The sequence below is a fragment of the Pelobates fuscus genome, chromosome 13, assembly GCF_036172605.1.
Source record: "Pelobates fuscus isolate aPelFus1 chromosome 13, aPelFus1.pri, whole genome shotgun sequence".
In the NCBI taxonomy this organism is placed as follows: domain Eukaryota; kingdom Metazoa; phylum Chordata; class Amphibia; order Anura; family Pelobatidae; genus Pelobates; species Pelobates fuscus.
Genome location: NC_086329.1, coordinates 18,891,804 through 18,918,961, shown reverse-complemented (window position 1 = coordinate 18,918,961; position 27,158 = coordinate 18,891,804). Strand labels below are relative to the sequence as shown.

General features: G+C 43.9%; 1 protein-coding gene across 2 annotated transcripts in view; it reads right to left on the bottom strand.

Moving 5' to 3' along the window:
• The window catches only part of ARHGAP5 (Rho GTPase activating protein 5), a 64,478-nt gene extending 37,943 nt beyond the window's left edge, over positions 1-26,535 (bottom strand). For both annotated transcript variants that reach the window (XM_063439617.1, XM_063439618.1), the window contains exon 1: positions 26,339-26,535. The gene's annotated coding sequence lies outside the window, so the exon portion shown is untranslated. The remainder of the gene's footprint in view (positions 1-26,338) is intronic.
• Between the last annotated feature and the right edge of the window lie 623 nt (positions 26,536-27,158).

Sequence of the window (27,158 nt, the reverse complement as noted above, 5' to 3'; positions counted from 1 at the left end):
TAATTAGTGCACAGAATAAATCTCCAAAATGACTTTTGTTTGTATTCGGTGTTTGATAGTTAGGTGTAGTTTTGTACAGAGTAAGTTGGAATGTTCGGTTGTATCTGCATGGAGTGTTATGTGTTTTATTCACAGAAGTATTTGCAAGAAGTGTCATTGTGTATGAGAAAGGAAGGGGTGTCTGTGAGTCTTATTATATAGTGTCAGCATGAATGCCGAGCAGTATTTGAATGAGGTTACAGTTTGATATAACATTAACATGTTATTGTTTTTTCCCCTCATTATTTCAAATGCCTTGCCTACATAAATTGTCCAGGGACCAAGTCCAACCTGAAATGATGGATGCCCATTTTATCTACCAAGTGCATGGCACAAACAAATGGGAACATCCATGATTAATCACTAAGGGCCTCTGCAGAGCTCTGCAACTGAATCCAGTCTGGATGCTTAACACCTTAAACAAGTTAATATTTCTTAACCTGTAATCCCATCAGTCCAGATATTATGGTCCAGATATTATTACCTAAAATAAAACCTATTGATGCTTTGAAAATGAACAAACCTAACACCCTGCTGCTGCTGATCTTCTTTCACGGTTTTATCAAAGCAAATTCAATTCAGACACTATATAATGGTGAAATACAGGGAGCACAAAATCCGTTTTCCATGCTATATATTAAATAACAAGCTGAACAAAGTACTGATGGCAGAATTTATTTTATTCAGATATAGTCTGGAAGCTTTTATAGATAACCATACTGTAGTTTGACATCACTCCTGCAAAGTGACCCATTTTCAATGGTCTGCAATACAAGGTTTATCTGGAGGGTAGGTTACACTACAGAAGCCTAAAACCAAAAAAGTGACAATTTTAAATGGCAGAGTCACTAAATACTTTGCTTAAAAAAAAAAATATTAAGCTACATCCTCACACATTTTCAGCTAAACATTTATTGTATTTTCAGCTGCGATTTCCACTGGAAGAGATCTAAAACAACATAGTGTTTGCACTGCAGGGGAATATGAGGGGGAACCAAATGGCAGTCAGCCAGAGAGCACACATACTAAAATGACTTTTAAAGGAACACTATAGCATTAGCAATATAAACCTGTATTCCTAACGCTATAGTGTCCTGACAACTATTTAGGTGTGTCTGTGTCCCCTCCCCCAGGTTGTAGATGTTTGAATGGTGAGTATTGCTTATCGTTCAGTGCTGGTCTCCAGATCGTGCTCCGCCTAATTGGCTGAGATCATCAGTGCACATGATCTCAGCCAAAGCCTACATTGGGAGACCTGTGTGCAAGCATGGCAAAACGCTGCACTGCGCCAAGCAAATGGTCTCTCTGATAGGTCTAATAGTCCCTACTTTGTTTCAGTATATCTTTGGAGTTCGAATTGCAGTGTAATTCCAACACAGTCTGTCAGTATTTCATAACAATTTTAGGTGACAGTGCAGCCTTAAGAAGAAAAGGTTGACCTCTAACCTGTGGTGCCCCTTTAGACATATATATATATATGCTACTGCAAGGGATTTGCAGTAATTATTTTCTAAGTGAAATAAATACCTAAGCCTAACATAAGATGTCTGGTGCTAAACTTTTTCGTTCACCAGCCTGAACTCACTTGACTAAAGTAGACAGCAAGCATAAAGCGAATATAGCTCTATACAAGAATTGGTGATTATAATTCCTTTTAAAATAAGTTCTAACTTACTTTTGATGAATGAGGACTCAACAGATGAATTCTTTCATAGCCTAGCATTCACATCCCATTACTGGTAGATGTGAGCACACACTGAGTGCTCACACTGTTCCAATATTTGGATGAATAACTAAGTGTAACTGCTCATTATCACATCAATAGCTGAAGGGCAGGTGGCTTAGGTTGCTGCAGAATCCCCCCGTTTTCACCAGCCACTTTAAACGGTTATACAAAACCAAGGCGAACTGCATCCGCAGCCAAAAGCCCAAAAGAAAAAACCCCACTAGAATAAGCTGCAGCAGTAGGTATGTGGCTTAGTGTTTACTATCACAGCTGATTTTTCTGCTGAAAATGTGTTTACCATCAAAAGAACGTACGGCGCTCCAGGATTAGTTTTACGTACCTATTTAATATATTATTTAGATGGCAAAGTGGCTGTGTATATTAAGAAACCTTCATAAAAGCTAGGGGTACATGGTGTGCATAGAATATATAATTTTAGATGCCAATGTCTCATATTGCCATAACACACAGCATGTGATAACCACAACATGTCCATTCACTCAGCACCTAACATGTTTTATGTTATTTCTTTATTTAAATCGACATATGGCATAAGAAAGTCATTGTGCTATTTTGGGAACGATACACATTGAGACGAACGCTGTGGAATTGAAAGTACTATTGAGGGACGCAATTAAAATGTTCTATAACCTAACTGAATTTTGTATTTCTGCTCTTCATTCTAGAGCACTGTATAAAATAATAAAAAAAAACTGACACTTTACCATCTTTAGGTAAAGATGAACTCAAGTATAAAAGCTTGTGTTTCTGAGACACTGAGTTTTCAATGGATACAGTAGGAAGAAGTATAAACAGCCAGTTCATTTGCATACCAGCTGCAGTCATTAAGCATTTAACTATTTGAGCACACAGCCTCTGTTTTAAGCTTAAACTTCATTAGACCCACAATGGACTCATCAAATCCTGCCTACAAGGTGCCTTCAGGGCTTTAACTCTCCCTTTTTAGATGCAAACAAAGCAGTTGGTCTCCCATAGCAAATAGAAATCTGCCCAGCAACATGCAGAAGGTGTTTTTTTCTGTGCTTGGCAGTTCCTACAGGCTACTCAAATGACCTTAGAAAGAGAATTTCCTATTCTTCGTTTAATCAGCCCAATCATCAGTATAAAGCTTCCTCTTGGCTTTTCTTGAGAACACTTCAGCTCATTCTGTGACAGAAAGGTTATGCACCTAATATGCTACATTCTAAAACATCCCATAATGCACGGCTTGCCTGACCAGGGTAGCAATCCACATATTTCACTCTGGATCGCTTCATGTTCGTTCAGCCATTTTAATTCTCTCCTATTTGTGCTGATGCAAAACAGATCTATCTGCATTTGAATATATTTCCAGCATTGATTGTTCAGCGGACAGCTCAACAACCGCATTAAGAATAGATAAAGACAAAATATACAAGATATTCTGGGGAAAAGAAAACTAGATGCTCATTATTTTGGGTAAAGACTTAACCTCAACCTATAGCAAGCAAGTTGTGGCGTTTGAGTGCAATAGATAGCTAAGCCTCTGTGTCACTGAGGGGTATGCTGGCTTTTTAAGTAACTTAATGATCACAATATTTATTTAATGGAAAACCCGGGAAGACTTCCTGTTAAAGGGGCCTTGAGCTTGCAGAAAAGCATAATGTGTGAAGAATGTGTCCTTTTCATTTTGCAAAAAGTGCAGATTTTCATAGAAATTTACACTTTTCGAAATTAAAATGGTTACACTCCCTCTGTTTTCAAGCAGAAAACAGGTTCTGTTTCCAGGTTTGGTTAGCTCAGTGGAGCTAAACTCAAGAGGCAGCAATTGCCCAGAGCACCTGCCGTGCAAAGACTTCTCATTGAGCTGCATTGGGAAGTCTGTGATTGGGCAGCAACAGTCTTGGCAGCGTTAAAAGGGGAGGGTTTGCAAAGGCTGCAGACGAGAGAACTGCAGGTTTTTCAAGCTGTATTTAGATATAACCCCAATGATAAAAAAGGCTTCATTATATTTGAGATATATCTACTAAACAGTGATTTTTATATATTTTGTATTTGGGCAATGGGCAGTGTCCCTTTAAGTCACTACATGTATGTATTAAAAAGAATAAAAGTAGTACCGTTAAAAAGGGAACACTAGAGGGGTTTACTTTTTTTAAAATTTTATTAAAGGGACACTATAGTCAGCCAGAGCACTTTTAGAGAAACTGAAGTGCTAAATGGCGCAAAAACTCAAGGCCTCCTTCAATGAACCCTTGTTGACTTTCATAACCAAATGAGAGTCAACAAAGATGCCAAGGAGGTTATGCTGGAAGGAGGCGAGTATAGCTAATGAAAAAGATGACAAAGGCTATTGGCGCTTGACTGAAGCTCCACCCTTTGTAAACCTTCTGGTTATACAAACGAAAAAGTATTTTTGGTATATACAACTTATTGGGGTGTGGGGCGATTGGAACATGCCAATATTAAGAAAGAAAAAAGTAACAGAAACAAAAAAAAGTTACTTAAAGATCTGTTTTAAGTGAAGGGACAGCTCCATCCTTAAAGTAGCAATAAACTATTTTCAAGAAGTAAGTTGGGTAAATTCATGATTTTTGTAGTTTAGTCTTTTTACATCTCTAAGCAGCATTTTTAATAATCCTCACTGGTGTCCTTTACCCACCTCATATCTCGTGGTGACATGGGTTCAAGAAGTGAACCAACAACTGGGAGGACTGTGTAAAAGCATCTAGAACCTCACCTACACATTCCATTAGTCACATGGCTGGTAAATGTACACATTGATAAGATAGATTCTGATTATTTTTGGATGAGTGGGAGGTATACAAACGAGCAAACTTCCAAAACACAATTCATCGGTAGCACATTGGTTGCCTTAACAACCCACTCATTCTGACAGTAGGTGTTTTATCTGTATGCATATACTATACCAGCATGAACTGTAGTCCCCATTTTTACACGCACAATTACATATTAATTCAAAAAGGAGAAATGCCAACATTACAGCATGTGCCATTAAAGGGCAGCCCAGGCACCAAACCTACTACATTCCATTTTGACTGCAGGCACCATCACCCAGTTCATGGTCAAACTGCTCTGAGGCATCGGCATCTCAGACTCCCCGACGTCTATTGTGGGGTATAAGTTACACCTCTTCATTAATAATATTGAATTTGTCTACACTAAAAAGCCATTCATTGGTTGGCTATGGGGCTAGCCCATGGTTGAACAGGAAGACCCAGTTTTTGGGCCAAACTACTTAGAACCATAATTGGGGGATGGAGCTCACGGTCTAATTACACCATAACCATTACGATCCCATATTGTGGTTATAAAGTATAGTTTGCCCCTTTAAAGACTGTCAGAACAGAAGATCCTGCTTATTTACCACAATAAAATCTGGAGACCCATGATAAATCACAAATTAAGAAACTCCATGTCACAGTTGGGTGCTTAAAGGAACACTATGGTCCCCAGAACCACAACAGCTTAATGTAGAAGCTATGGTGTCTATAACAGTGTTAGCACTGTATATGCTGATTTTCATGAGGGAAAAAAAAATCCAGTGTTTAGATTGCTGACAGTCACTCAAACCAAAAGTTATGCTCCTGTGTCACGTACTGCGTGGAAATGTTTTAACATCAAACAGAGATACATTGATTCAATGCATCTCTATAAGGAGATGATGATTGGGGCACCACATCATTTTGCTGCGCATACACAATAGCCTCTCAAATGCTTTTTTATGAAAATGCAATGGATTAGATGAGATTAAGATGAAGGATCTTAGCCATAGAGGCAGAGCCAGTCACCTTTTTACTGCACAGAGAAGAGTCAATTCACCTAAAAATCCACTTTAGCACTATAGTGTCAGAAATACAGGTTTGTACTATTGACACTATAATTTTTCCTTTAAGTATCTGAATCACTCAGGTAGTGGAAGCATGGAAACCAAGAGTTCTCAGAAAATCTGCTAACAGAGGTGTTATTTCTAAAGTTAAACAAGAACACCTCCAAAAGGTTACACTACAAGTGCTTAAGAAGGAGGTAGACCCACATAACTAAAAATACATTGAATGCACTATAAACACCACAGCTTACTGCTCACTGCACTGTAATATATGGTTAACTGCCGGATGACTAACAGCTCGATCAGGAGGTCAGACTCTCTCATAGAAATAAGAGGCTATTTATGATGCCGACAGCTTTATTACCTAATCAGTAGTGCTCAATCACAGAGGTTCAGCAATCCTTAAAAGAGACCCAGAGTATAATAACCAAAACGTATTAAAGGTAAGATGCTAGTAAACTACTGGAACAGTAACCTCCAGCACTCAGCCATAAAATGAGGATCTGTTAGAGAAACATGCCAGTTAACACTAAGTTTTATAATTAAAAAATTATAATACTATATTATCATTTTACAACAGAATGGTCAACTTCAGTGAATTTTGCACAAACATTGAAATACAAACCAGCTGAGAGTTATGCTATTGACTGTCCAGGTATAGCCAAAGTATAGCATGCAAAATCACAACACGCCGTGCAAGCATGCGCTAAGAAACGAATACCCAAGGGCACATACACTAAAACAGCCTGTCACTGCAAACAATATTGCCCGGGACACAAAAGTGTTGCAGAGGTGTGTTTCACTTTCAAATGCTGGTATTTTATTTTACTTACCGTAGTATTGTAAATAAGGCTAAGGCAAGGACTGTCATTTTCAGGAAAGTACGGTTTATGTTGGAATTTTACTCTTTAAACATTTACTGGCCAAACTTATTTTATTTTTAATGCATCTCAAAATAATTGCACGGACTTGTAAGACAAATACTTGCATTTTACTAGAAATTCTCTTTTTGAAAAGAACCTTCCCTTTGTGAACACACACACAGCACTAAAAAAAACAAAAACATAACCAATTAACCAAGTTATATTCTAAGCCACAGCCCTCTCCCCCCATTGGGGGTACTGCACAAATGCAGAGTATACTAGATCTGCAGTTACTGCACAACACCTACCACCTTCTTTAAAGGACCACTCTAGGCACCCAGACCACTTCAGCTTAATGAAGTGGTATGGGTGCCAGGTCCAGCTAGGGTTAACTAATTTTTTTTATAAACATAGCAGTTTCAGAGAAACTGCTATGTTTATCAATTAGTTAAGCCTTCCCCTTTTTCCTCTAGTGGCTGTCTCACTGACAGCCGCTAGAGGCGCTTGCGTGATTCTCACTGTGAAAAATCACAGTGAGAGCACGCAAGCGTCCATAGGAAAGCATTATGAATGCTTTCCTATGCGACCGGCTGAATGCGCGCGCAGCTCTTGACGCGCGTGCGCATTCAGCCGACGGGGAGGAACGGAGGCGGAGAGGAGGAGGAGAGCTCCCCGCCCAGCGCTGGAAAAAGGTAAGTTTTAACCCTTTTCCCCTTTCCAGAGCCGGGCGGGAGGGGGTCCCTGAGGGTGGGGGCACCCTCAGGGCACTCTAGTGCCAGGAAAACGAGTATGCTTTCCTGGCACTATTGTGGTTCTTTAACTCTGCAGTAGGCTTATTTTATTCACGCACTATCAAAAATATTTTAAAGGAAACACAATTATCAGAATGTGGCTAATTATGAATGAAAAATTATACAGTATTAATGGATCTCTGCCCTGTGAACAGAGCTGGCTAAAGAGGAAGGTACCAACAGAATGGGTGGGAAAACTGGGAGAAAACATACAGAAGTTAGTCCCACTCCTTGTGAATAAAAACTGCGCTGTCACCCCATCCCCTCCACAAAATGAGTATTTGATAATGATAGAATCTTCATGAAATACTCAGATTGACAGTGATCTCCTCCATAGACCTCAATGCTGTACTTTTGCACATGCATGAGAGAACAGTAGTGACATCGGCTTCTGGCAGCTTAAGCATCAGTAGCGGAAGAGGAACAAAAGGAAGATGATGGCGGCGTCCACAAAGCACAGGTTCAGGCAAGTAAAACTGCCAAACCCCCCACACCATGATAAAGCATACAGTAAATGTATATTTTATTTCCATAGAAATGTGACTGCAGTAATCAGTAAGGTTCCTATAATATGGAATCAGTACATGCCATTAAGGAGTGCTGCAGAAAAAAATTGGTATCTAGGACAATCTTAAAAGGGCACTCCAGACTCCTAAATCACATCAGCTTGCTGAAATGCTTTGTGTGTGAAGAGTATGTCCTCTTTATAAAAAAAAAAAAAAAAAGCAGATTTCAAGAGAAAGTGAAATTTTAATAAATTTAAAACTTTAGTGTTATGAATATAAAGCTGTAGATTGTAAGTTTGTTTGAGCAGGGCATTCTTCACCTCTTTAATTGCAAAGTGCTGCGGCATACATTGGAGCTATATAAATGGCAATAATAATAATAACCGACTAACCATGAACTCCAGACTGTTTCAGATCACGGTCTATGCAATGGCTCCCAATTAATTTCATATTGTTGGTGCAGTGTGTTTGGTTAGCTCTAAACAACTTGCTGGCCTATTCAGCCATTGTTCCCTCTGTCACTCTTAAAGGAGCACTATAGTCACCAAAACCACTACAGTTTAATGTTCAGAGAAAAGGCAGTGTTTAAATTGGTGCCTAGTAACATCTCTAATGGCAGTCACTCAGAGGTGCTTCCTAGTCCAGTGCTGCACAGTGTACAACACTAGCATTCAGTGTCTCCACCCTCTGCACAGAGACCCAGAATATTCCCCATAGAGAGTCATTCATTAAATGTATCTCTCTGATGAGATGCTTATAGACTCAGTGTGGCATTTTGCAGCACATTTGTAATAGCCTCCCAATGTTTTCCTGTGGGAAAGCATTGGATTGGCTGAGATCATCACAATTGATGATCTCAGCCATGGAAACGGAGCCAGACGCGTCAGAAAAGGTAAGTAAGCGCACCTTTTCAGCGTGATTGAGTGGGACAGATCGCCTAAATATCCACACCAGCACTATAGTGTCAGGAATGCATGTTTGTTTTTATAGTGTTCCTTTAAGGAACTTGCTTAGACAAAGACAAATGAACCTCATAAAAAACTCAACCAGTATGTCTTTCACTGCACTGTGAACCCAGCTCAAAGGCAAATTAATCAGGGTCTTAAGAGTCTCCACGATATGAGCATCGGGGTTAAAAAGAGCAAATATCTACCATGTCAAAAAAAAAATGCAAATGTCACTTTCCTCCATTTTTTTTTTTTTCATTCCAGACAACTCCTGATCTGCACATCAAAAATCTAATAAAATTTCCAGAGCTTTAAGAGAGATTGTAAATTAACTTTATAGGCCATAACAATATATCAGGGAGAATAGCTCATGGCTGAGCTACAATAAACTACCAGACCACACACACACACAAAAAAAAAAAATTAGCACATTAAAAAAAGAAATGAAAATCCAGGTAGGGTTATTTGAAAGACATGTTGAGTAGCTAAACATTTTAGGACTAAGACTCAAAACTGATCCAACTTAAAATTGTAAGAATTTTACACAATCGAAGATGCAGTCAAGTGCTCGTTACTAATCTAACAGGAATGAAAATCCAAAAGCCAATTAAGAAAATAAAAAAGTGATGATAAGGGCATTTTAACACCCAGAGTGTCAATTTCAAAAACTTTTCCAAAAACAGTAAGAATGTATCTAAAAGGAGAATACAATTCACAACTATGCACTTCTTGACATGTGTTCAATGTATAATTTATACCAATACCTTTCTTAAAGGACCACTATAGGCACCCAGGCCACCTCAGCTCAATTAAGTGGTCTGGGTGCCAGGTCCCCTTAGTTTTAACTCTGCAGCTGGATGTCCATAGGAAAACCTTGAGTAATGCTTTCCTATGGGCGGTTTGAATGCGCGCATGGCACTGGCCACGCATGCCCATTCGGAGCTGACGTTAGCAGGGGGAGGAGAGGTCACCAGCGCAGAGGGAGCCTGGCGCTGGATTAAGGTAAGGGGCTGGAGGGGGGACCTAAAAACCCTATAGTGCCAGGAAAAAAAAAGTTTATTTTCCGGGCACTATAGTGCTCCTTAACCCCTTAAGGACACATGACATGTGTGACATGTCATGATTCCCTTTTATTCCAGAAGCTTGGTCCTTAAGGGGTTAAAGCCTGATTTTCCCTCGTTCACATGTATTTCTGGGGTATGACTGAGGGGCAGTTATACTGAGCATGTGCATAGCTCTCAATTTTTAATAATGAGTACACTCAGTATATTGTAAATGGGTGAGATACAAGGGATGGGCAGGCATAAAATAAACTGATATAAGAGCTTTTTAGTTGCCATTAAGCTTACAATCTATAAATGGCATGCGAAAGAACAAGACCAAAAGAGATGAAAATCAGATGTAGCAGCTACGGGAATGCATGTTCTAAACCGCAACAAGCATTCTAAATAACATTTAGACAACATTAACTCCATAAGGACAACATTATTTGTTTTGCATGTAAGGACCAAAGCAATTTTTTAATTTTTGCCCTTTGTTTGTTCAACCGCAATTTCCATCTCTAATTTACGGCACAAACACATATAAACTTTTTTAAAGGGAAAAGGGGCTTTAATTTGATGTGACATATACAGACTCTAATTTGTCAAAAAATCATATATCTATCAGTGTTGGCAACAATACTGTGTGTATAATTAGCACAACTTGAAGGGACACTATAGGCACCCAGACAACTTCAGATCATTGAAGTGGTCTGCGTGCACTGTTCCAGTGCCCTTAGCCCTGCAATTGTAATTATTGTAGTTATTGATAAACTGCAATAACTACCTTGCAGGGTTAACTACACCTCTAGTGAAATTACTTCGTTATAATTACCCCAGAAACACCGATCATTTGTGAAAACAGACATTCCATGGGATCTCATATGGTGTATATTGTGCCTCAGTGTGCCGCCATTTTTGCTGGTTTGTGATAATTTGTTAAATGTATTTATTATTTTTTTATATACTCCTTACATTTTCACAAATCTATGTGCCATTGTGATCAAACCCCCAAAGTATGCTCAGCAAACCCTTCTGAACAAAATCAATACCCCCAATTATTTGCAACGCCTTTGTTACAATAAGAATTTTCACTGATGAATTTGATAGGCCTACTCTATACATTTTGGGGCATTGTAGCAGTTTCATGATTTAAATCCCCTCATAAATGCATACCATTTACCAAAATGTCACTAGATTAGAGGGTCATTAGGACATCCAGTGTCACCCAAAACCCCATAGGAAATCATTATATAATGCTTTCTTAAGGTGGAAGTCCTAATGTGAGCACGTCACAAGCCAGCACTAAGGGACATCGGTAAGTGTCAGAGGGGTTTTTTTTTGTGTGTGTGTGTGGTTTTTTTTTGTGTTTTTTTAAGTTAAAGGGCCTTGACATACAGGGACACTACAGAAAGCTATAGTGCCAGGAAAAAAAAAACAAAAAAACAAAAACAAAAAACAACAACTTTGTTTTCCAGGCCTAGAGTTTACCTTTAATCCTAAACCAAATCTAAATTCCAAAATCTAAACCTAAATCTAACAAAAAGACCTAATCTTCTTAAAGGAACCCTATAGGGTCAGGAACATAATCGTATATTTTCCTGCCCTTATATTGTTAAAACCACCATTTAGGTAGCTTGCTACCCATTAGCAATCTGGAGGTGTCCATAAGGAGCAATGTAAACACTGCATTTTCTTTGAAAACACTAAGCTTACAACAAAACGCCTGCAGGGACGGACTATACTCACCAGAACAACTACATTGGGCTGTAGTTGATCTGGTGACTATAGAGTTCCTTTAATCCCAAATCTATAAATAGTGTTTGAATGATTAAATCTGCTGATTTCAGCAGAGGAATTCCCTTACTGGCCCTAATCCTAATCCAAACACTAATTTGAAACGTAATCCCAAACCCAATGGAGCATGTCAAATTCTCCGTATCTATCAGTACAGCAAGTACTCCAGGCACTTAATTACAAGACACGACAATTGCTGGGAGCCATAACTCCTACCGTGGTACTGTTGACTAACACCTAAATATTTGTGCCCAACTCTTGAAATCTAGTAAAGTTTGTCAATCCTTGAATTATAAACTATTTTACTAATTATACAGATAATTTAAGCAAAGATTTTTGTAGCAGTAAAAAGAGACCTGGGGAAAGATGGAGGGCAGTGGAACTCCATTCTTTACCAATGGAGCAATATAAAATCGTTTTACTTAGGCTTGTGAACAAATGTACGGCAAGGGTTTGCAGCTCATTAACACGTTATAGATTAATGGCTAGCCAGTTTAATTGGAATATAGGCTTGTGTTTCACAACATGAATATATCTAAAACGATGCTGCCAACGTATCTCCCATTTTCGCAAGAATTATCTTAAAAAGTAAATATTACTTATGTAATGAATACAAATGTCTTAATGTTCTGGTTTGTTTTTGGGGAATGCATTATCAATACCTTTATTAAGAAAAAAAAATGAGCACATTATGATACAACTTCTATACAATTAAAAACGCATCAGAAATAGAACAGGTGGTTTGTGTTTGACTCTAAATCCAGACTCATCATTTGGCTTTTGTGATGGCTTGGGATTTTTACTTAAGCTTACCAGACCACAAGATTCTCTAGAGTGGTCTATGGATTAGTTAAAGTTCATGATGTATGTGTTATACAGATTACAGTGCCTAGTTAACAAGGTACCTGCAAGGCATAGAAACTGCAGACGATTATCCAATTGAGAAAAGATACAAAGTAAAAATAAAGATAGAGTCAGGTGTTAAAAACACCATCTTGCCCCCCCTAAATATAGTAAAATCTTATCTTTATTCCAGTCTTCTGGTGCTGGCTCTGCCCCTGATCTTCCTCTTTGGCTGACATCAGAAGTGGTTTTCTGAGCCAATCACAATGCTTTCCCATAGGAAAGCGTTGGATTGGCTGAGACTGTCAAGGTGGCAGATCAGGGGCACAGCCAACACAGCCCTGGCCAATCAGCATCTCCTCATAGAGATACATTGAATCAGTGCATCGCTATGAGGAAAGTTCAGTGTCTCCATGCAGAAGGAGGAGACACTGAATGTCAGTCACACTCTATAGCACTGCCCCAAGAAGCACCTCAAGCAGCCATCTGAGGAGTGGCCAGTGGAGGCATCCCTAGGCTGTAATGTTATCACAGCATTGTCTCTTAAAAGACAGTGTTACTGCAAAAAGCCTGAAGGGACTGATTATACTAACCTGAACAAATACAATAAACTGTCGTTTTTCTAGTGACTATAGTGTCCCTTTTCAGGACTTTGGTAGGGTGGGTTTATTTCCTTTGCAGGTGGCTTAAAAATATTGCATATATTAAAGGAACACTCCAAGCACCACAAGTGCTAAAGCTCACTGTAGTATTTAAGGTGCCATGAGTGCCACGCAAATAGTCAAATCGTTTGCCAATTGTCCAATGCCCAACTTCCCTGCCTCTGTGCAGCCAGAAGCTCTCATAATTGAGCTAAGACCACAAGTGCAGGGCTTAGCTCGCTGGTTGAGCGATGAAATCAATATCGGCAGATAGCAGGAAGCAGCATCCCGGTAAGAAGTCAAGCCTTTAGCAAACTGACTGTTTACAATGGGTAGATGAGACATAACTACTACATCACTACTACACTGAATATTTTAAAACAATTGGACAGAATGTAAAGTTTTTCAGGTTAACAAATATTACATACACATCCAAATGTCACTTGCTGTGGAATAGCGTTATGGTACTAATTATTGTGCTAGGAGTGCCCTGTCGCCATTCCACAGCAAGTAGTCAAAAAAGGTTTGACAACGTTCCTGGGTTTGCCGTCGCCAGCGCCCCCCCCCCGTTGGCTTTAATTGTGGTAAGCCCCATCATATAGAGTCTGGCTCATCGCCTGGAATAATCAGCTGAACAATAGAAGTACATCCCTGGTTTCAGTATGGTTTTCTGTGCCTTTATTGGTGTATTCCATTATGCATTTTCATAAAGATTGTCAAAATGTATAAATTGATCATGACCGCAGAAATTTCTAAAGACCAGTTTATCCAAAGTGAAAATAAATGGCCCGAGTGTAAAGTAATGTACCTGGAAAATTACAAAGGGCAGCTACTAAAGCAATGTGCAATGCAGAACACTTTTAATCCCGCTGTAGATCAAGAGCAACACAGCCTAGGGCTGCTTAAATTTATAACTCGTGGCATCAGTAATTGATTAGTCAATTTTTTTTTTTTTTTTTTTTTTTTTAAATTCTTTATTTTGTTGTGCATGAAGGTATAACAGTGCATATGTGGTACCCCGACGGCATTCCACACACGTTTAAATGACAAAAATAACATTGGGGTACAGAGGCAAGTTTGCACATTTTTTATATTATTATGAGAGGTCAGCTGTATGAGCTGTAGCTTAAGGGAGTATTCAACGCTTGAGACAAGATATAAGTAGGTAGAGTTATGTTTCAGGATTAACAGACATTAGCAAACAGTGGGTCCCTGAGACCTGTTAAGATTCGCATCCGTGCATTAAGTGGTTTGAGTATTACCAAGATCAACAGATGAGTTACAAGATGTTGGCAAGCATGCTGCTAGAAAGCTGACTAAATACACAGAGCTGGCAGGCTATACATGTTACTTAGTGGATGCATGTGCGCGCAAGCTTACAGGATCGAAAATGTATTATTAGTGTCATACTATGCCATGCCACTTGCATATACTATGCATAATGCATACGCTAAGTGGACTGACTCTCCCTGAGTAATTATGCAGTGGTGCTGGTCTGACCTGGGACAATTCTAACAAAGCATTGCAGTCCTGTACATTAATAATGGCATTTCTTCATAAGGCAACACAGGTGATGCATTTATCATTTGAATGAGAGGTGGGGAACAAGAGAGATATAAAACAAGCAGAGATATAAAACAAGCAGAGATATAAAACAAGCAGAAGGTGCTTTCTGTACTGGTCGCTGTTCCCAGTTGCTGCGGGTCACAGCAAGGCCGGGTACCATGGAGGTCATAAACACAGGGCTGTCCGGAGTGCAGGTAAACGTGCAACGAGAGTCCACCGTTTGTAAGCCCAGCTAGGTGTGGGTCGGTATTGGTCAGGCAGTCCTCTTTAGCCAATTCCCACTCTGTAAGGGGGCCACTGGGTGTTCTGAGAAGGTGTCCACAGAGGTGGGTAAGGGTGATGTGGGAGCTGTAGTGGGAGTCTTACCGGATATGGGTCTGGCACACAGGTCACCCAGTTCTGGGTCGGATCAGTGACCGAATTCGTGAGGCTGCTTGCTCGAGCCCCCTGTCTTGAGGCTATGGCTCTGTGAGAAACTTGGCAGCTGGAGCTCAGTCCCGTTTTGTCCCTCAGGATGGGGGCTGCGTTTGCAGCGTGTGTAGCTTTGCGGCTCCCTGCTTTGCGGCTGTGGCTTGAGAGGGTACACCAGCTGTGCCTTCCCCTGATACCCTGGTCGGGTGAGTGGCTTGTGTGGCGTACTGGACTAGTGATTTCGCTCTCATGGATGTGGGGGTAAACATGTGGCTTGCCAGTATAGGTCTCCTGTGTGCTGTGTGTTGCTCCCACTCAAGTGCCTTGCTGAGAGGCTGCAGCTTTCCCTCTGTCCTGGGTCTGGTGCGGTCACTGTATCTGTGTTCAGACGGCTGTTGTGGCTCCATATCGCAGGAGCCGTTATGCAGGTGCTCTGAGCCGCCGCCATCTTGGGTTTGGGCCTCGTGTGTCCAGCGCCCTGAAGTCTGCTTGCAGGTCGGCTTGAGTGCGCCCCAGCGTGGACCGGGATGACCCCCCCGGCCCAGAGGGGGGGGAACAGGAGCCGGCAGGCATTCTACTATCCAGCGTGGGGCAGTATAGGAGGGAGACAGGGCAGCGGCCGTCCACCCCGCTCCCCCTAGAGTAGGCCGCGGCCTCCGAAGTCCCGTGCTTCCCGTGGGGGGATCCGAAACTCCCGATCTCGGGGTCCGCTACCCTTCCCACTGCTGTGTGAGTAGTCCCCTGCAGTTTGCTAGTTTGGATGGTCGCCTATGGTGGCTCAGAGATCGGGTTTCTCGGGAGCCCATCCGCCATGCGACCGGTCAGCATGGCGGTCCGGCCCCGCCCCCCGATTAGTCAATTTTTAATTAGAAACTCTTGTTGAAGGTGAACCTAATCACTTAAGGACCACATGACAGCCTATGCTGTCATGCAGTGCAATACTTTAATGCCCAATGATGGCACAGACCGTCATGCAGTGCAGGTACCCAGGGGTTAAATCCCTACTGGACCAAGGACCCCCAGGTATCTTTAGTAGGTCCACTAGAGTGACAGATGAGCTGTGAGCGCTGCTCATAACTTTCTAAATAACATGAGCGATAGTGTCTAGCACAGGTATTTCTTTAATTGCCACAATCTCCATTGTTAATAAAAAGGATAACCCTATGTTTGGTTTGATATCTGTAGATTCCCTCTGACAACTGACTGACAGATGAGCTATGCTCAAGATAAGCACAGTGTCCCCAAGTTTCAGAGAACCTAGACATCTGAAAAGATCATGAGGTAATCTCCCCATTCCCCCTAGGATCTGTGCTGGGCTTTGCCAGTTCCCCAGGATCGATTTGTGTGTGTGTGAGTGAGCTCTCCCTCTCATACTACACAGAGCCCTCTGTACTGCGTGAGCTAGGAAATCCCACTGCTTATGTCAATACAGATATCAGAAAAGGGAATATCTTCTAAATTGGGATCGGGGGTGGAATTAGGATTGGGATCATGGGTCGGATTGGCAGTTAGATTAGGGGTAGGAAAAGGTATACATGTGGATTATTATTGCACTTGGGAACATTAGCAGAATACAAATATGGTGTGTGCAGGAATGGGACATGCATGCACTGTGAATTTCCCAGAAATAAAATGTGTAGGAAAAACCCCACAAGATTGACTAATAGGACTTCGGTTTGTGAAAAAAATGGTTAAATGAGAAGTGCCAGAATGCTGTTAATTACATAGCCCAAAGGATGCACTTTCTACAAATATATACTTTTTGTAGCAGTTTTAGAATCGGTGACTACTATTGAAGTTGTAATCTCAGTGTGCCAAATTTGGAAAAGTTTTAGCTTTAAAACCGTATATTCTATATTCACTCCTTGCAGTATTTGTTTTAGAACTTCAAAAAAAAAAAATTAAAATCCTAGACATATTGGGCATGTTGACAATCAGGACTAATAAGCGACTATTTTGAGTGAGTTTTCTTTCCTTGCAATTGGTGTGTAGAAAGTATTGCATGTAATACAGTGAAAAAATGTTTTGCCCCACCATTTTTAAAAAAACATTTTCTTCCAACATAGTATAGCATTATGTATAATGCCTTCGTTCTCCTTAAATTATAAGGATAAAAAAAATTATATATAATATGGATGGTGCACTTAAAGGGACACTGTAGGCACCCAGACCACTTCAGCTAATTGAAGTAGCCTGGGTGCTGTGACCCTTTTGCACTTAGTGCTGCAATGTAAAACATTGCAGTTCCAGAGAACCCTTTTAACCCTATAATGAAGGGCTCAACAAATCCCAGGCGCCAGGTCGAGAAAGATTTTAGTGCTTGCGCCTGAGATTTGTTGGCCCATTCAGCCCAAGGTGGTCAGCCGCCTATGAGTGGAGAGCTAAAAGGAGATCATTTGCGGGAGGTCCGCCGGACATCTGATAGAGAGATTGGGTGTTCGCATGGGTGGGAAGCTCCTGGAGGATTGAGACAGACTGGCAGGCACGTGAGGGAGCTGTGACCTCCCTGCTCTGCTCTCGCGCGCGCGACCTCCAGTGATGACGGGAGTTGGAATATGATGTAATTCCAGCCCCGGCATCACTAAACATCGCTCTATGGAGCAGAGCAGGGAGATGACTGAAGCCCCACTGGACCCCAGGGAAAGCCAAACCACTCCAACTCCAGGTAGGGAGGCTGGGTGGTCACCTTAATGTGTGTTGTTATTGCAGTGACAGTGAGTGTGTGTTTAGGTGACTTGTCCCCCATCAATCACGCTGGTCTTGCCTCCTCTTGATCTCAGACAAACCAATGCTTTCCCATAGGAAAGCATTGGGAGGCTATTGCGCATGTGTGGCAAAACACCATGCTGTGCAATCAGCATCTCCTCATAGAGGTGAATTGAAAGAATGCATCTCTATGGGGAACATTCAGCGCCTCTATGCAGAGCATGGAGATGCTAAACTTAGGTGCTGCGTACTGTGCAGCACTGACCCAGGATGCACTCCAGAGGCTGAGTGACTTTCACTAGAAGTGTTACTATGCAACAATATAAATACTGCCTTGTCTCTGAAAAGGAAGGATTCACATTGAAATGTGTGGAGGGACAGATTATAGACACGAGAACATCTACATTTAGCTGTAATGGTTCTGGTGACTATAGTGTCCCTTTAAGAATTATATTTTTGACATTGAAAAACTTAGCTCCTACATGTTTTAGCTGGCTCCTTGAGTCAAAACAAATTTGTCGGCTTTGTTTTCCTGGCAAAACGGCTTTGTTTTCCTGGCACTATACAATCCCTTTAAACAGAAAGGGGGAAGTTGTGGTAGAACGAATGCATGGCAGAAAAGACTTGGTCAAAAATGTGTTGCATCAAAAAAGCCTTGGTCCTTAAGGTGTTAACGTGCAGAAAAATGTGAAAACCTTTTCAAAAATGTCTAATGTGGCATTCAATTGTTGTCTTGGTTTTGTAGAAGACTTTAACAAAGATTAAAATACTTTTGATATTGTATAACAGTGTAAGCAAAATATTACTAAAGCAATCCAAGGGACCACTAGAATAGGTTCATGTGTTATGACAGTATGTTACTCCCATGATGTTTTCTCTGTGTTTAAACTGGCTGCTTTTGATTGAGAGTGCAAAGTATACCGATACGGTCTAAATCATCCCCAGTTATTGTTTTACCTCCCAGTGCTACGGTCTGATATTGCAGGGCTTTGAAGAAGCCAGGTAGCCATGGTGACTCAGACACGGGACCTAGCACAGAGAGTTTGCCTCCTGTTGGTCTTTCTGATCGAAGCATGCCTGTGTGAGATACAGCCATATCTTCTTACTATTTTCTCCATTGTCAATGAATCAGAGCTGGGGAGAGATAGTAATAACCTGATTCTCAAATTCACTGTGCTGTGTGAGATTGAGCAGGAGAATTTACCTGACAGGCACACACATATGTGCTGCTATACAAGCACCTTCTGGCTAAACAGTATAAGGGGCTGTGCTCAACACCAACACGCGGTAAAACAAGAGAAACGTCATACAAGAATTTAGAAAAACCCTCCCAATAACCCAAACTAATCCCCTGTTAGAGTCTCCCTTCAGTATTGTCATTTGCTGTTTTTCTATCGTGATCTTTATATTTACAACCCTCTTGAAGAATGGTGACTATTTTCTATCCTTTTTTTCCTCCACTAATTACAACTATGCACTATCTGGTATGATGAGGATTTACTAACCCATGTAAAAAAATAATAAAAAAGAAAAAAAAAAAGCCTTTACGTGATCAAATTTGCCATTCAGATTCTATTAGTTGAATTGTCCAATCTAAAAACAGCTTGCAAAAGTTGCCGATATCTTTTCTGAATTCCTTATAGGAACACTATAAGATCAAGAATACAAATGTGCATTCCTGAACCTATTAAATACAGTGAAACTTACCTTTATTTCAGTGCTGCGCGAGTCTGCCGGTGCTGGTTCCGCCCCAATCCATCTCTTCGGCTGACATCAAAATTGATCATCTCAGCAAAATCAATGCTTTTCTATAGCCTTCTGACTGCCTCTGGAGGTATCCCTAGGCAGTTATGTAAACACTGCCTTTTCTCTGAAAGGCCTGCAGGGATATACCATACTGTACTCATCAGAGCTACATTAAGCTGTAGCTTTTTTGGTGACTATAGTGCCCCTTTAAATGCCCTCCCCTTCTAACCTGCCCAGACTTACTGTGGCAGTCCCATCACAGACTTTCCAATGCAACTGAATGAGAATTCTTTGCATGATTGGTCTTCTGGGCAATTTTCTCTCACATGGTTAAGGTGCCAGGAGTGGCTTGGTTCCCTCCCTAGGTAGTCAAACTTTTTAATAACAGTTTTATAACTTACCAGGGTCCTGGTGGGTGCCTGCTTTTGCCTCCCCTGCAACTACAAGCTTTTGCAAGTGGTTTAAGCACAGCCAGAGGGCCGCATTGGTAGAAAGATCTCGGCTAATGTTCTCAATCCAATGAGCGTAGCTGTCCTTAGCTCAGTGGAGCTAATTGGAAGCTTCGTGAAAGAGCTTTCTGAAGTAGCGGAGGTGGTGGCAGGCACACAGCTGGACAAAGGTAAGTTGTCAAACTGTTTTTAAGGGTCTAACTACTAACTCAGGGATAGCACTCCACACACCATAATCATTACAACAGGTAGTAGTAGTTGTGATGCTTGGAGTATTCCTTTAAGACGTAGAACGCAGCAAATAATAAAAAGTGCACTATGTGACAATTTAACAACATACAAGAACTTGCATTTCTGCCATTCCCCTATCACTAACAATGTGCAAGGTTTTGTTAAAGAAAACTGACCAAATGTTAATTTCCCATAAAAGCTCATTCTGACTTTGGAAAAAAATAAAAAAAATATATGTCCATACAATTGGCACAATACATAGACATTTCATTAAAAATGGATGATAACAGCTTGTGAATGGAAGATGTATTTAATTTAGTGAAATGTCAGTTCCAGCAGTATAATGCCCCTTCTGTGACTACATGTAACATCATACATGTTAACCAGCATGCTACATAGAAGGTCATACTTCTGATAGTAAGTAGTGTACTAATTAAAACTACCAGCTCTATACATTAAATGTGTGTTTCAAGCACAGCTTTTAACATCCATGTGTGTGCATATCTTACAGACTACTGATTTTCTCTGTGTATAATACAGATTAAACATTATAAAGATCCCAAGACTTAGGAACAAAACTTTTACCCAAGTAAACAGATAAACATACTGCAAGTGAAAATCTGCTCTATATCTCCTATTCCTTTAAACCATGAGCCCTTAGCTTGTATAGACATCTCATATGACACTTCACTTCGTTTACTTTTCTATTCTCAGAATATGCAATTCCAGAGACACGTCACAAGCCAAAGTCATTTTATACTGGAATTCCCCTACGTCCTGTAATTCCCTTTTACACCAAGGTCTCCACCACACTCGCTTGTCTGAACTATTGACAGAGCACTGACGACTAACCTTTGATAATACTTTGGACTACATTTCCCAGAATGCACAGCCTGAAATCCGTCTGAGCATCAAAGGAAACACCATTCACAACTGCTGCGGTGTCAAAGGTTAGATAGATTTTTGTTAGACTTATTGGAAGTTTAGGAGATGTGATAAAAATAAATGAATGATGGGAATGTTAATGTAGCATTACAAACCAACAAACAATAATTCTATGGAAAATAGGAAGGAAGATTAGGACAGTGAGAGAATTAAACATGGATTAGAAAAGAGATACGTATTGTTTGATGATAGTGTAAAACCGTTTCTCTTGACTTGTGCACTAACGATTAAAACATCTATTTTAAAGTCGTTTTACCTCAAACTACACTTTCCCTGGTTAAAAGAGTAAAAAAAAAAAAAAAAAAAAAAAATTAAGACAGCTATTTTATATTCAGCACCACTGACTTGCAATAGCTTCATTGCAGGCTATATTTGTAAATGGAATTGATTAACAACCCTTTCGCTCTATGCACACCCCAGCCATCTCTCAATGACTGCTTCCAGCTGTCCTAAAGTGAAAGCAAATGGGCGGATGACCGCATCAAAAGAACCGCATTCAAGGTTCCTAAAATTATATTAACTTGTTCGTTGCCAGAACCTTACAAGTTGCAATTTTTTGGCTCAGAACTGTATCGATAGAGACTCAACACAAAGAAACATGACTTTCTTTAATTCAAGTGTGATTATTTAGAATTTATTGCCAACCTGTGTTGCAGCTAGCTCGTCACAATGAGAACCCTGTGGAGCATAAAATTGCTTTCAGTTTTTTGACCAATTTCTTTTCAGTGTAAGGCTGCAACTAAATCAATGTAAAGGAACAGTCAGCAACTACACACCACATACTACAACACCGCCAAAATAGTTACAATTTAGTATATGAACACAAAGTCCTCAATCTGTACATTCCCAGGAATTTGTGGAACTCAAAAAAGGACCATAAATAAATTGACAACAACAAAAAAAAAACACTACAAAAATACAGCTACTGGGGTGTCTAAACGAGATAACATGTCCTATTCAACTGTAGGCGGAAACACATGTATAGAAGGCAAACAGTTGCCACCCTGATTAACATATAGAGGGTTTTTAACAATTTAGATATGGATACTTTCAACTTCACATAATTTTGTGACCCTTTGCAGTCAGAGAAACTGCCATAATACTGCACACCAATCAGTTGCAGATTTACAAGAAATAAAATGGATTATAAAGGTTATTTGATTATCGGACTGTGAATCTGCTGACTAAGTGAGTTATGCATGTTAATCAAATTATAAAGGATGGTTTTGCTTGAACACTGGTGGGTGCATTGATCGATTAACCTTCAAGAGTATTGGGAGGTGTGTTTAAAGATAATACCGTACGAGATTCAGAAGATCTTGCACTGCTGAATCTATCATTTAAAGAGTCCTAAAATGGCTAAAGCAGAGATTTGCCTATATCAAGGTGTAAGAGCTTTAGCATACAGTTGCTATTTACTGTATATATGTGGGTAGTTTACAACTATTGGTTTATGCCTCATATGGCATCTATACTATCTCTACGCACTCCATCAATTGACACTGCATATCCTATGACTCTCAGCCAGCATTTTCCCCAACCAGTCCATAACTGCTGCAGTGTAAAAGGTTGGCCATCATTGGTCTGTAACAGATGTTGGCACATTTACTCATTGCATCTATGGGAATAATTTCCCATCCTAGTTTTCATTTCATACAAACCCCAAATCCTGCTTAACATTTTTACGACCCCCTCTAACAAGTTTCGTTAGGGTCACATCTTTCTTCCACACAATGAGCCCATCAGAAGAGATGAGTCACCCTAAAACTGTGGTGATCACAAGCAACCCCCTATCCCCAACTGTTGGACAATTCCCATCATGCTCTGGCAGGCTCGATGCTGAAAAATCATAATGGTTGTTGTACTACTGATATAGGTAGCTGGAGAGTACCTTTTGGTCATCTCTGACTTTAACCAGAGACAAAGCTTAGTTAACTCTTTGATTAGTTTATATGAGATCAGGGGGGTGGGGGAGGATATAGTGGGATCTATGAAATATATATTTTTTTTAAATGATTCCAGAAGTAGCCTGGTATGCAGGTTTTCTGACCCCAGAACACTCCAGCCTGTCTTACACCCAGCAGTTCACCGTGGCCCCCAGGACAGTCCAGCCTGACTTACAACCCCCCCCGGACAGTCCAGTCTTTCTGACCCTTACCCCCCCCCCCAGAACAGTCCAGCCAGTCTTAACCCCCCCCCCCCCCGGACAGTCCAGCCAGTCTTAACCCCCCCCCCCCCGGACAGTCCAGCCAGTCTTAACCCCCCCCCCCCGCCCGGACAGTCCAGCCAGTCTTAACCCCCCCCCCCCCGCCCGGACAGTCCAGCCAGTCTTAACCCCCCCCCCCGCCCGGACAGTCCAGCCAGTCTTAACCCCCCCCCCCGGACAGTCCAGCCAGTCTTAACCCCCCCCCCCCCCCGCCCGGACAGTCCAGCCAGTCTTAACCCCCCCCCCCCCAGACAGTCCAGCCAGTCTTAACCCCCCCCCCCCCGGACAGTCCAGCCAGTCTTAACCCCCCCCCCCCCCCGGACAGTCCAGCCAGTCTTAACCCCCCCCCCCGGACAGTCCAGCCAGTCTTAACCCCCCCCCCCCGGACAGTCCAGCCAGTCTTAACCCCCCCCGGACAGTCCAGCCAGTCTTAACCCCCCCCCCCGGACAGTCCAGCCAGTCTTAACCCCCCCCCCGGACAGTCCAGCCAGTCTTAACCCCCCCCCCCCGGACAGTCCAGCCAGTCTTAACCCCCCCCCCCCCCGGACAGTCCAGCCAGTCTTAACCCCCCCCCCCCCGGACAGTCCAGCCAGTCTTAACCCCCCCCGGACAGTCCAGCCAGTCTTAACCCCCCCCCCCGGACAGTCCAGCCAGTCTTAACCCCCCCCCCGGACAGTCCAGCCAGTCTTAACCCCCCCCCCCCGGACAGTCCAGCCAGTCTTAACCCCCCCCCCCCCCCGGACAGTCCAGCCAGTCTTAACCCCCCCCCCCCCGGACAGTCCAGCCAGTCTTAACCCCCCCCCGCCCGGACAGTCCAGCCAGTCTTAACCCCCCCCCCCGGACAGTCCAGCCAGTCTTAACCCCCCCCCCCGGACAGTCCATTCCAGTCTAGTCTGTCTTACCCTTACCACCCCCCCCGAACAGTCCAGCCAGTCTTAACCGCCCCCCCCGCCCGGACAGTCCAGCCAGTCTTAACCCCCCCCCCCCCGGACAGTCCAGCCAGTCTTAACCCCCCCCCCCCCCCCCGGACAGTCCAGCCAGTCTTAACCCCCCCCCCCCGGACAGTCCAGCCAGTCTTAACCCCCCCCCCGGACAGTCCAGCCAGTCTTAACCCCCCCCCCGGACAGTCCAGCCAGTCTTAACCCCCCCCCCCCCCCCCCCGGACAGTCCAGCCAGTCTTAACCCCCCCCCCCCCGGACAGTCCAGCCCAGTCTTAACCCCCCCCCCGGACAGTCCAGCCAGTCTTAACCCCCCCCCCGGACAGTCCAGCCAGTCTTAACCCCCCCCCCGGACAGTCCAGCCAGTCTTAACCCCCCCCCCCCCGACAGTCCAGCCAGTCTTAACCCCCCCCCCCGACAGTCCAGCCAGTCTTAACCCCCCCCCCCGACAGTCCAGCCAGTCTTAACCCCCCCCCCCCGGACAGTCCAGCCAGTCTTAACCCCCCCCCCCCCGGACAGTCCAGCCAGTCTTAACCCCCCCCCCCCCGGACAGTCCAGCCAGTCTTAACCCCCCCCCCCCCCCGGACAGTCCAGCCAGTCTTAACCCCCCCCCCCCCCCGGACAGTCCAGCCAGTCTTAACCCCCCCCCCCCCCGGACAGTCCAGCCAGTCTTAACCCCCCCCCCCCCCCGGACAGTCCAGCCAGTCTTAACCCCCCCCCCGGACAGTCCAGCCAGTCTTAACCCCCCCCCCCGGACAGTCCATTCCAGTCTAGTCTGTCTTACCCTTACCACCCCCCCCGAACAGTCCAGCCAGTCTTAAACCCCCCCCCAGACAGTCCAGCCAGTCTTAAACCCCCCCCCAGACAGTCCAGCCAGTCTTAAACCCCCCCCCAGACAGTCCAGCCAGTCTTAAACCCCCCCCCAGACAGTCCAGCCAGTCTTAAACCCCCCCCCAGACAGTCCAGCCAGTCTTAACCCCCCCCCCAGACAGTCCAGCCAGTCTTAACCCCCCCCCCAGACAGTCCAGCCAGTCTTAACCCCCCCCCCCCCGGACAGTCCAGCCAGTCTTAAACCCCCCCCCCCCCGGACAGTCCAGCCAGTCTTAAACCCACCCCCCCGGACAGTCCAGCCAGTCTTAAACCCCCCCCCCGACAGTCCAGTCTGTCTTATCCCCCCCCCGACAGTCCAGTCTGTCTTATCCCCCCCCGACAGTCCAGTCTGTCTTATCCCCCCCCCCGGACAGTCCAGTCTGTCTTATCCCCCCCCCCGGACAGTCCAGTCTGTCTTATCCCCCCCCCGGACAGTCCAGTCTGTCTTATCCCCCCCCCCGGACAGTCCAGTCTGTCTTATCCCCCCCCCGGACAGTCCAGTCTGTCTTATCCCCCCCCCCCCCCCGGACAGTCCAGTCTGTCTTATCCCCCCCCCCCCCCCGGACAGTCCAGTCTGTCTTATCCCCCCCCCCCCCCGGACAGTCCAGTCTTTCTTATCCCCCCCCCCCCCCCGGACAGTCCAGTCTTTCTTATCCCCCCCCCCCCCCCCGGACAGTCCAGTCTGTCTTATCCCCCCCCCCCCCGGACAGTCCAGTCTGTCTTATCCCCCCCCCCCCCGGACAGTCCAGTCTGTCTTATCCCCCCCCCCCGGACAGTCCAGTCTGTCTTATCCCCCCCCCCGGACAGTCCAGTCTGTCTTATCCCCCCCCCCCCGGACAGTCCAGTCTGTCTTATCCCCCCCCCGGACAGTCAAGTCTGTCTTATCCCCCCCCCGGACAGTCAAGTCTGTCTTATTCCCCCCCCGACAGTCCAGTCTGTCTTATCCCCCCCCCCGACAGTCCAGTCTGTCTTATCCCCCCCCCCCGACAGTCCAGTCTGTCTTATCCCCCCCCCCCGACAGTCCAGTCTGTCTTATCACCCCCCCCCCCCCCCCCCCCCCGGACAGTCCAGTCTGTCTTACCCCCGAGGACAGTCCACCCTCTCATACCCGCAGCAGTCCACCCTGGCCCCCAGGAGCTCCCCCCTGTCTCGGTCATGGGGAGCCCTGTCTCCCTACCTGTCTCCCCAGGTGCAGGCTCCTGTCAGGCTCGGCCTGGATGGCTGACCCCGGGCCCGGCTGCTCATTACCTGGATTCCATCCTCCAATCCCAGCTCCTCCACACCGGCCTACAGACAGGCTCCCTGCGACGCTTTGTGAGTCCTGAGCTGGTTCCCGTCCGCCCGGCTCCAGCCTCCGCCGATGCTCCTGCTACCTCTCTCTTCCCTCAGAGCTTTTCCTCAATTCAGTAATGGCGGCGGCTCAGAGCACGCGCACTCGCGCGACTCCCCCCCTCCCTCACTCCTTCCAGGCGCGAGCGCGCATTCCCGATGGATCCAGCCGGCTGACGTCATCGCCCTCACAGAACTCCGACCTGCGTGTTCCCGCCCTCCTCCCCAGCCCTGGCTGCTCCCACGGCATGCTGGGAGTTGTAGTCTGCTGTAATCTGAAGTGAATTCTGTGTGAATTTCAGAGCTAAAGGAACCTTATACAGTGTGAAATACAGACCTCATTCCTAACCCTATAATGTGCTCTTTATTTAGATTTAAAGCCCCCAACCCCCACAATCTAAATAAAAATAATAAAAAGGTTTTACATATCTTTTTTTTCATTATTATTATTTTATTATTTATAAAGCGCCAACAGATTCCATAGCGCTGTTCATGTGCCAACATGGAGTCCCTGCAGGCGCTCGATCTGCCTCCAGCGACTCCAATCCGTAGATTCTCATTTTGGAGCATTGGGCACTATAAGCACATGCGCGGCAGTGCTGCCCCCTTATCGGCGACCGCCAGGAAGAAGCCACGAGCGACGTATTTAACCTTTCAATGTAAACATTGCAGTACCATGCAGGTTTTACATTGCAGGGTCAAAACTAAACGCTAAAAGCACCCAGACCGCTTCACTGAC